Below are 11,459 nucleotides of genomic sequence, written 5' to 3'. Positions count from 1 at the left end.
ACAGAAAGAGATTTCAGGGCAGGCTTGGTATCGGCAGCTGTCATCTTTGGGAAGTTACTAGAGCCCCAGCAGGCCCCACATGGAAGTTAAAGGGGAAGGGTACCCCCACACACACACACTTTTAAATTCCCTGCAATGCAGCAGGCTGGTGTTATGTCAGGTGTCTTTGGATAATTAAAATAGTGGGCAGATACATAGATTGCAGCACTGCTGTTGCTTGCTTCCACCAGCAAGTAAGCCAGGGAGGGGGCTCTCCAATGTAAAAGGGAGTCTCCCCTCACCCGTCCACCTACCTCAAATCTAGAGCTGGCCTAACTTCCGAGTCCTGTATACAGTGGTACCTCGGGTTACATACGCTTCAGGTTACATATGCTTCAGGTTACAGACTCCACTAACCCAGAAATAGTGCTTCAGGTTAAGAACTTTGCTTCAGGATGAGAACAGAAATCATGCTCCGGCGTCACGGCAGCAGCAGGAGGCCCCATTAGCTAAAGTGGTGCTTCAGGTTAAGAACAGTTTCAGGTTAAGTACGGACCTCCGGAACAAATTAAGTACTTAACCCGAGGTACTGCTGTACCTACTTGGGTCTCCCCAAGAATGACAAAATATAGTGTTCTTATTTCGCACACTCCTGCAAATGTCATGATTTTGTGTGATTCATTGAGGTTGCAAAATTCAGCTCCTCTTGCTGCTGAGCTTTCATTTGATTTATTTAGCACGGGGCACGCAAGAAGGCCCCAGAGTATACAGCGCTGCTTTTGGAATGAGCCTGCCATTCAAGCAGCGGCCACTGGGTGGCAGAGTGCTAAGCTGTCCCCTGCCCGAGCTTTTGCATTTATCTGGGATTTTTAATTTTAATCCTTTATTTAAAGCTGCCAGCCAGCACCGAAAGGAAGTAGTGAGCAGATCCATTAGGAAACTGTCGCTTTTGTGCCTGAGCTCAGTGAACCTGTCTCTGTCCTGCTGGGAAGTAATGCAATGGTGCTCTTAAGAGAAAGGAGGTGGTGGGCGAATAGGGAGAAGGCTCAAAATAGAACTCTGTGTGTTATACTATTAAGTATCAGGCAGGATAGCTGGACGGCACAACATAATTTTCTACCTCAGCATGGACAGAACCTAGGACGTAGCCATATCCTGGGCCAGACCATTGGACTATTATTATTATTATTATTATTATTATTATTATTATTATTATTATTATTCGTATACTGCCCATTATCAGAAGATCACAGGGCAGTTCACAATGTAAAAATACAAAATGAGAACATGAAATACATAGTAAAAGCAAGAAAGGTGTTTGCTTTTGCTGCTTCAGATGCAGCATGGTATTTCTTTCTCTCTGCTCCTCCCAGCAGTCATTCCTCCTCTGGTCACTGTTGTAGATGCACGAATATCCAAGGCACAATGTAAAGACTGGTTATTTTGATGTAATTTTGCCTGTATACTTCTGCTAGGTCCTATTTAATGGTCATAGTACCTCTGGCTGTAGGAAAGTCAGGACGATATACCATTTGCAAATCCTTCTGAATTTTGCATAGAAATTCTGACACATTTCTTGCATTTGGGGGCAATTTATTGCTATCGCATTCCTTTCTCTGGATGTATTTATTGATTTACTAGTGTGTTTGTTTGTTTAGAAATTTCTATCCTCCCAGTGCCTATGCAGCTTACAACAATTCAAAATCCCAATGTCGCAGAAAACCGTATCTGTACATTTAAATCACAACAGAGGCAGTGCACACAAATAAAACACATGCTTATGTAAATGGATATTTTATTAGCAGGCAAAAGTCTCTCTGGAAACTGAACTGGCTGGCTGGCTGGCTGTAATGACCCAAATATGAATGGAGCTTCTATCACTGGAGGTAAGAATATGGTGGTCACTTAAAGTAAAGGTAAAGGTACCCCTGACCGTTAGGTCCAGTTGCGGACGACTCTGGGGTTGCGTGCTCATCTCGCTCTGTAGGCTGAGGGAGCCGGCGTTTGTCCGCAGACAGCTTCCGGATCATGTGGCCAGCATGACTAAGCCGCTTCTGGTGAACCAGAGCAGCGCACAGAAATGCCGTTTACTTTCCCGCCGGAGCGGTACCTATTTATCTACTTGCAGTTTGACGTGCTTTTGAACTGCTAGGTGGGCAGGAGCAGGGACTGAACAATGGGAGCTCACCCCGTCGCAGGGATTCAAACCGCCGACCTTCTGATCTGCAAGACCTAGGCTCTGTGGTTTAGACCACAGCGCCACCTGCGTTCCTCCAGTGGTGGCCACTTACAAACTGCAAAAAGAGGGGGCAGAAGAGGACACAGATTTGCATTGAAATTGTGCAAACCATAGGAGCAACTTCTGAAATAGTGATAGTTTTAATAGAAAGACACTTCACCATAGTGGAGAAGACTGTGGCCAAGCGACCTGTGTGCTTGCTCAGTGTGCTGTCTCAGTGGAAGGCCCACAGCTTAGTGGGAGTCAAGCACCTATTCACACCCAGAAGTTCCAAGGTTCAGTTCCCAGCATCTTCAGGTAGGACTGGGAGTGAACCCCGCCTACAACTTTGGAGAGCTGCTGGCAGTCAATGTAGACAATGCTGAAGATGGACTAATGGTCTGATTTGCAGGTTCCTTTATTCCGAAGATGCTACTGTAACCACTGATGGCCAGATTCAATGAAATAGCTACACTAGTGGAGCCAGTGTGAGTCTGGCTTAGCACAATGGGGCTTTCCTGCCCCTGTTCCCAGCACCCCCAAAAAATAGCTGGAAGGGAGGAATGGGAAGAACCACCAGAACAGCTTGCAGGGGGAGGAGAGGAGAGATCATTTGATGGAGCAATCTCCTTAGCGCTACTTTGAATTCCATCCTTTACCTCCCATCAGAAGGAAGGGTGCGGTATTAAGACTCTGAAATAAGCAAACAGGACTTGGACCAAGCAGATCTTCATATCCTCTGTAAAGTAGGACCCTTGGCCTTCCTAGCTGACAATATTCAGCTTCGCGTAGCTGCTTAGTTCAGCGCTACAAGTTAATTTGGGTGTGCCTTTTAATCCATCTAGATATGCAACCGTAGGCACGTAACAGCACCTAACTAGGCAGTTCTGTCTCAGCTTTCGTTCATAGCTGATATGATGCAACTGGGTGGCATGCCTTGAGAGTCGGCTGAACAGGCGGTAATCTCGAAAGGCAACATTCAAGGCAGTGGTGTAGCATCAGTTGCTGCTCGCCGGGGAGAGCACATGGGTGTTTGTGTGCTGGGTGGGCATCAGCCCAGTCCTCATCGCCACCGCAGCAAAGAGGGGCCACTCTGAGCCGCCTGCCCACCCACACAGGGAAGAGCCCAGCTGGCCAGCGCTCTGAAGCCTGATCATTTAGCTTCATCTTTTCTTCTGGAATGATTGGATGATCCAAGCACACCTGATACAGAGAATTACCTGCCCCCAGCAAGGGCTGTTTGAAGGGATGAAAGCGCAGAGCAGTGACTCATACAGAGATACAGCAGGCAGCTGCTTTGGGCTCTCGGACTTGACTGCTTAAAAATCAAATCTGTTTCTCATGGCACACAGAATGACTGCCTTAACCTCTAACAACTGAAAACGGTCCCTCCCGATTCCCGCCCAGAATATCTCCCACTGAAGTAGGGCATGTCCTTCATAGGTTACATTTCTTAATCCTGATGAGAAGAGCCAACAACTTGTTTTAGGTCCCACACGGTGACAGATATCTGGAGCAGCGAGATATGTGGATTTATCCATGCCCCTTCCCCCTCCCCCAAATAAAATGAATATAAAGACATGCTTCATTTAAATTAGGCTCTGCAGATCCCTCCGTAGCTCCCTGTGTCATTGAGCTCTTAGCAATCCGGTTTGGCTTTTTGGAAGTAATTTTTGTAGCATTTGCTACATGTCACCATGTCTGTGTTCTACCAAAGGGATGTTTTGCAAAGTGCATGATGAGAGCACATTGAAATGCCTCCTGGCAGCTGGCTTTCAGCTCAAGCACTTGTGTCAGAACAGGAAAGGAAGGATCTGTGATGGGGATAATGTTGGTTTTCAGCAGACTTGTACATCCAGATATTCGTAGGAACATCTAGCAGATTGCTTTTGTACATTTCTCTTCCCCCATTCCCCCAGCCTTCATTTCTGAAGAGGAATGACCACAACAGCTCTCAAAAATGCCCTGCAAATCACCCCAAGGAATAGCTGATGAGTGGATATCACTGGTGTGTTGAGTTTGTTTTTCCCCTTCCCTAATGGGCAGAACATCCTGATCAAAACGCCACATTTCGACTTAGCAAAAAAACACCACACACACAACCCACGGTTTTGGTTAAGACCTTAAGGCTTTTGTACATATGGACAGACAGTTTGTGGGATGGAAGATCCTATTAGAGTATATTGGGGAACTTAAGCGGCTAATCCCTTCTGGACAGCTAAGAGACATCTGTGCCTTTTGAAAAGCTTCCTGAGCTGAAAATTTTAAAAAATAGAATTAGCAGTGGCGAAGGCTCAGTGCGCAGATCCCATGCTATATATGCAGGACTCCAGGCTCAATCCCTGGCAACTATAGGGCTGGAATTGCCCCCCGCCTGAAATCCTGGAGAGCCTCTTCCAGTAGAGACAATACAGAGCTAATTGCCCAGTGTTCTAACTTCCTACATTCCCCAGTTTCAGGTTAAGATGCTGGCTCTTCTCTGCGAGTGCAATAAGTCCATCTTTCAAGTTTCCAAAGAGCTGCCACCATACTGGAAATTTTGAGTGCCTTCACAACCATGAGAGGCCTGTGCTTCTTGTTCTTATTTGTGATTGCTCGAAACCCCCTTGCAGGACGCTCCATTATTCTTCTTGTTTATTATTTTTCTTATTTATTAAATTTATGGACTGCCTTTCGTCTGAAGATCACAGGGTATGATGGCCTGGGAATCTGATTCAGAGGCTGAATCCGCTCTGGCTCCGGAGGTGATTGAGGACCCATTGCCTGCAGGTGCTCCTCTCCCAACCCTGTCGGGAAGGTGAGGTTGCCTCTGGGTCTGGTAACCCTCCAGCCTCTCCTGAGCTGCAGAGGCTCAGGGCAGAGAGGCGGAGGGAACTAAGTTCTCTCAGGAGGAGTGCTCGCCTCCAGTCCAGGAGAGGCAAGTCACCTGTGGACCGGGGCCGCCCTATGCCTCAGAGGAGATAAAGGCCAGCCCGCCCAGTCCCAGGTTGTTGGAGCAACATCGTTGGTTACCTGTTCCTGCCGGCACCCTGTCCTGCTTTCTGCCAGAGTTCCTGACCACGCCCGACTCCCTGCCTTGGAGCCCGCTTCAGCCTCGGACCGGACACGGACCATGCCGCACGGTACCCCCCCTCCCCCCGGGACCAGCACACAGGGCCATTTACAACATGAAAACACAAAGCATATAACATGGTAACAAAACAAAACAAAAACCACCCCAACACCTTTAAAAGGCCATGGATTGCTTAATCAGCCAAAGGCCTGGGTGAAGAGAAATGTTTTTGTCTTTATGTAATGGAGGCGCCAGGTGGGTCTCCCTAGGGAGAATGTTCCACAAACTAGGAGCCACTGCAGGAAAAAGTCCATTCTTGTTTGCCACCCACCAGACCTCCCATGGAGGGGGCCTCAGTTGATGATCACAGAGTCTGGATCAGTTCATATAGGCAGAGGCGGTCCTTGAGGTATTACAGTCCTGAGTCATTGAAAGCTTTACAGGTCAATACTAGCACTATGAACTGGGCCCAGAAATTAATTGGCAGTCAGTGTAGTTGAGCCAAGATTGGTGTTATATGCTCAAGCTATCTTGACCCAGTGAGAAACCTGGCCACTGAATTCTGCACCAGCTGAAGTTTCCAAACCATCTTCAGAGACAGCTCCACATATAATGTGTTGCAGTAATCTAACCTAGAGGTTACCAAAGCTTAGATGACAGAAGTTAGGCTATCCCTGTCCAGATAGGGGTGCAACTAAGCCACCGAGGCCACCTGAGCCTGCAAGCTACAAACCTGCTCCTTCAGAAGGAGTGTAACCCCATCAAAAGCAGGCAACCTCCCTTCCATCCGGTCTAGGGAACCCCCTACTAACAGTGCCTCCATCTTTTCTGGGTTGAGCTTCAGTTTGTTGGCTCTCATCCAGTCCATTACAGAGGCAAGGCAAGGGTCCAGCACATCCATTGCCACACCTGCAGATGTAAGGGAGAAGTAGAGCTGTGTGTCATCATCATATTGAAGACAACATACTCCGAAACTCCAGATGACCCCACTCAGTGGTTTCATGTAGATGTTAAACAGCATGAGGGATAAAATTGAACCTGAGGAACCCCACATTGAAGGCTCCATAGGGCCAAATGACATTCCTCAAGCACTGATTACCAAAAATGACCATCCAAGTAGGACCAGAACCACCACAAAGCTGAGATGCTCAGGTCCAATGGAGCTATCAAATGAACTTGAACGAAGAAGGTTTAAATTTCTGCCTGAGGAACCAGCATCTTCTGTCCCTGCTAAAATAGTCATGTGAATCATCGTCTTAGACGACCTCGACTTTTTTAGGAATAGAAGGAAACTGGCCACATCTGATGAAATTAAAGGGAGCCCCAGAAAAGAATTCTACCTCCCGCAACCTTCCCCCCCCCACACCTCCCAAAATCTAATTAAATCCATTTGATTCATCAAAAGCTCTTGGTATTTGCCAAGTTCTGATCATTCCCACCACAATGTGTGTGGGGGACACTTATCTTTTGCAGTGAGGCAAAACTAACACCCTGTCATTACTGTGAGATGCTGGCAGAGTCTCTCTGCCATACAAGCCAAACAGAGAGGCAAAGTGGGGGTGGGGGTGGAGGTGTCGTCAGCTAAATGTGAATGCAAAGTGTGGCAAAATTCCCATTGTGCTAAATTAGTAACTCCATCAGAAGAGTTACCTGCCGTCATCTTCTCTTGGATAATCGTACTACCTCCATGAGCACTGGTTCTGTTTAAGAGGAGGCAGGATGAGGACAGATGTTAGGGGGTTGGTGCTATAAAGAGGAGGGCCTTTTATCATTAATACTGGAAAGCCAAATTTTAATGCCTAAAATGAGGGCAGGCAGCAGGCAACCCTCTAAAGTGGTGGTCGGAGCTGTATAGGCCATGAATAGGCAAACTAAGGCCCGGGGGCTGGATCCGGCCCAATCACCTTCTCAAGGTCTGGGAATCAGTGTGTTTTTACATGAGTAGAATGTGCCCTTTTATTTAAAATGCATCTCTGGGTTATTTGTGGGGCCTGTCTGGTGTTTTTACATGAGTAGCATGTGTGCTTTTATTTAAAATGCATCTCTGGGTTATTTGTGGGAATTCGTTCATTCCCCCCCCCCCAAAAAAAAATACAGTGGTACCTCGGGTTAAGTACTTAATTCGTTCCGGAGGTCTGTACTTAACCTGAAACTGTTCTTAACCTGAAGCACCACTTTAGCTAATGGGGCCTCCTGCTGCTGCCGTGCCGCCGAAGCACGATTTCTGTTCTCAACCTGAAGCAAAGTTTTTAACCTGAAGCACTATTTCTGGGTTAGCGGGTCTGTAACCTGAAGCGTATGTAACCTGAGGTACCACTGTATAGTCCTGCCCCCCACAAGGTCTGAGGGACAGTGGACTGGCCCCCTGCTGAAAAAGTTTGCTAACCCCTGGTATAGATGCTTATTCACATCTTGAGCGTGCCAATTTGTGCTTTCTAATTACGCATTTAGCATCACTGTTGTTAATGATGATAATTACCCACCCTTCACCCCAAGGTCCCAGGATGGATTTTTAAAAGTGGCCAGCCAGATACCCATGGGAAGCACACAAACACGAGAGCCCTGTCCACTCTGGTAGTTAGAAGCATTGCTGCCTCTGAAGGGAAGAAGCAATGAGCTGTGCAGGGCACTGAAGGTCAACCCTAATCACTTTTAATTTTATTCAGCAACCCCTCTGGCTTCCAGGATTTCAGCAGGCAATGCTTTCAAATCGCGTTTTCAAGTACTGTGTATCTTTGCTGTCCTAGGGGCTAGGAAAGGAAAGGATTCCCAAGAATCTGAATTCTGTGCCCAACACCACATGTAGCGCTTATTTCCCAACCACCAGCCCACCCCATCCTTCTGCAGAATCAAAAATTCACACAGGCCTGATCGCAGCTTCCTAGCGCATGACAGTTCCAGGGGTCAATTATGCAGCATGCTCCTTCCAGCTTGTGAAGAAGCAACCTGCACCGTGCAGGATCAACGCATCTGCTGAACAGCTGTTGCATGATGGACGCACTGATCATTTGTTGTTGTTTAGTTGTTTAGTCGTGTCCGACTCTTCGTGACCCCATGGACCAGAGCACACCAGGCACTCCTGTCTTCCACTGCCTCCCGCAGTTTGGTCAAACTCATGCTGGTAGCTTCGACAACACCATCCAACCATCTCGCCCTCTGTCGTCCCCTTCTCCTTGTGCCCTCCATCTTTCCCAACATCAGGGTCTTTTCCAGGGAGTCTTCTCTTCTCATGAGGTGGCCAAAGTTTTGGAGCCTCAGCTTCAGGATCTGTCCTTCCAGTGAACACTCCGGCCTGATTTCCTTAAGAATGGATAGGTTTGATCTTCTTGCAGTCCACGGGACTCTCAAGAGTCTCCTCCAGCACCATAATTCAAAAGCATCAATTTTTTGGCGATCAGCCTTCTTTATGGTCCAGCTCTCACTTCCATACATCACTACTGGGAAATCCACTCACTGATCATAGTGAGTGCTGTTTCAGGAATAGGATATCAGACGTGAAGGCGAGTCAGGCGGCATTGCCTTTTATCTTCTCCAGGGAAGATACAGTTGGCAGTCAGGTTGGTCTTGCCAGCCTCTCCTTGCCTGACAGCCCTGAATTGCCCAGAGCCATCTGACCCAAAGCCATTCGTGGCTATCTCAACCCATCTCAACCCAGTTGGTCTTGGATCTCGTCCAAATGTGGTGCAGAACCCTAGCAAATGCGGTTGTCCCATAAGGAAAAGGCTTGTGTAATAATTTACATGAGGTGCTTGGAAATTCCTGTGTGGTGATGTTTTCTGTGCAGGTGATTCGATTTGCGACTTCAAACAACCACAGGTTTCCCAATCTGTTTTGATGACTAGAGTACAGGTGTTCCCCAGAGGCTATTATTACATCAGGATGTTTACGAGAGATTTTCCCTTGGGGAAGAAGAGTTTATTCCCATCATTCCCATCTCCCCCACAGAGTTTCCATCCTAGCAACAAAGCAGGCACAGGTGTATCATGTGATATGGCCCCATGTGGCTGTGCTTTGGACAAGATAAATAGAAAAGTAGGACTGAGATGGTGGCAAGGAGAATAGGGCTCCAGTGAGCATGATGGCTAGAACTATGAGCCATTGTGAGCCAGGGGGTCCCTGACTCGAATCTTGAGCTGAAAAATTAAGGGTGCCTCCTGGCGCACTGTGCATTCTTGATTATTTGTGCTTGTAATGGTATCGAGGTAGGTACGTGATCCTGCCTTCAATATTATTTGAACCTGCAATGTTTTCAAGCCAGTCACACCCTTTGTTTTCCAATCAGTGTGTATTATTCTGCAGCTTCTTGGTGAAATTGCATAACTTTTCATGCCACAAATGTTCAGGGATTTTTTAACCGTCCCGCTTTTATTGTGCTATAGCCCTCCTAGACAGCAGTACTGTGGGAGCATTGGGAAAACATTTGTTAAAAGTGTTGTTGTTGTTATTTATTATTATATTTATATCCCACTTTTCCTCCCAGGTGTTCAAAAGGGCATGCATGGTTCGCTCCCCATTTTATTCTCACAACAACCCCTTGTGGTTGGTAGGTTAGGCTGAGAGATAGTGACTGGCCCAAGGCTTCATGCCTGAGCGGGAATTTGAACCCTGGTCTCCCAGGTCCTAACCCAAAATTCTAACCACTATACTGCACCAGTGTGTTGCAGAACAGCTTAACAAAGCAGAATAAATCAACAACTAATGCATTAAGCCGCCCTGAGCCTGGCCTTGGCTGGGGAGGGTGGGGTATAAATAAAAATTATTATTATTATTATTATTATTATTATTATTATTATTATTATTATGCCCAGAGCATGTTGGAGAATACAGGCAAAATAAAACACTAACCATTTGGAAACATTATGCTATTCTAAAGCTTGCTACTATAGTCTATATGAAGCAGTTGAGACCTCCAATGTAAAAGTGTACGTTATCATAATTATTAGTGGTGGTACTGTGCTTTGAAGAGCAGCTTTGATTCCAGAGTTATGAAGAGAGACTGAGAAATCTCTGATCTTCCCAAGAACATTCATGACAAACACATGCAATCTGGACTGGGTTTTGTGCCAAGGGGAAGAAATGACGCCAGTTCTTCTTGCTTCCAACTCTCGTCACCCGTTTGGGCTTTGAGATGGGGTTTTATTTTGCCTTCGTTTGATTTCATCTGCCTTATTGTTCACGCCACTTTCTTGGCTCGGGGAACAGCTTATTAAAATGCACTCTTGCATGTTGTTCCTAGAAACGGGGGGAAAGAGTGTCCCCCTTTCTTCATTTCAACCCTTTCTTCTTCTCTATCTCCTGGAGCCAATTCACCTTTAATTTTGTTAAAAGTAGATTCTTTCACCCACCCACCCCTTAACCAAGATGCATCGGAGGCCGGACCATTGGGACCAGTGGCGTAGCGTGGGGGGTGCAGGGGGTGCCGGCCGCACCGGGCGCAACATCTGGGGGGGGCACGCTCGCACTCGCAGCTCTCTGCCCCTACCTGGCTCACTCACTCTCTCTCACTGCAGTGCTGGCTGCGCGAATCCGATCCGAGCCGCTGGGTCGCCGCCCACTGTGGAGGGGGGGGTGCCAGGCGTGCGGTGCGGAGAGAGAGAGAGGGACTATCTGGGGGAGGGACAGTGCAGCGGCCGCCCAGCGCAGCGCTGAGCGCGGAAGAGAACCACACCAGACCAGACCAGGCAGCAGCAAGAAGAAGCTGGCAGCAGCGGCAGGTTAGGGGTTAGGGGGTGCAAATTACTTGCCTTGCCCCGGGTGCTGACAACCCACGCTACGCCGCTGATTGGGACAAATGTGGTGCTTCCCCCCCAACCTGTTTGCTCTCAGCCAGCCCCCACCTCCCTGCTTCCTTCCTTAAAACAGGACAGCCTGTTCATCTGTTGATCTCCCTGACTTCCACCCTTCTATTCCCAATGGGCACCAGTCACCACTGCCAGGCTTGCTTCCACCTGAGGTGGTCACCTGGGGGGAAGGGAGGAAAGGTAATGGGTTGCTAAGAGAACAGAGGAAAGGGTTCGGAGCTAGCTGACCTGACAGGAAGAATCCACGACCAGAAAGAAGAGGAATACCAAGAAGATTGGAAGAAATTTAAGGACTATCTGAACAAATATTGTAACATTAAAAATTAGAAATCACTTGAAAGTACCAAAGAGGCCTAGGATTAGATTAGGATTTATTAAATAAATGGGGTTCAGAATAGTAAGAAAAGTG

The sequence above is a fragment of the Podarcis bocagei genome, assembly GCF_964188305.1.
Source record: "Podarcis bocagei genome assembly, chromosome: 14".
NCBI lineage: Eukaryota > Metazoa > Chordata > Lepidosauria > Squamata > Lacertidae > Podarcis > Podarcis bocagei.
This window is presented reverse-complemented; position numbering follows the sequence as displayed.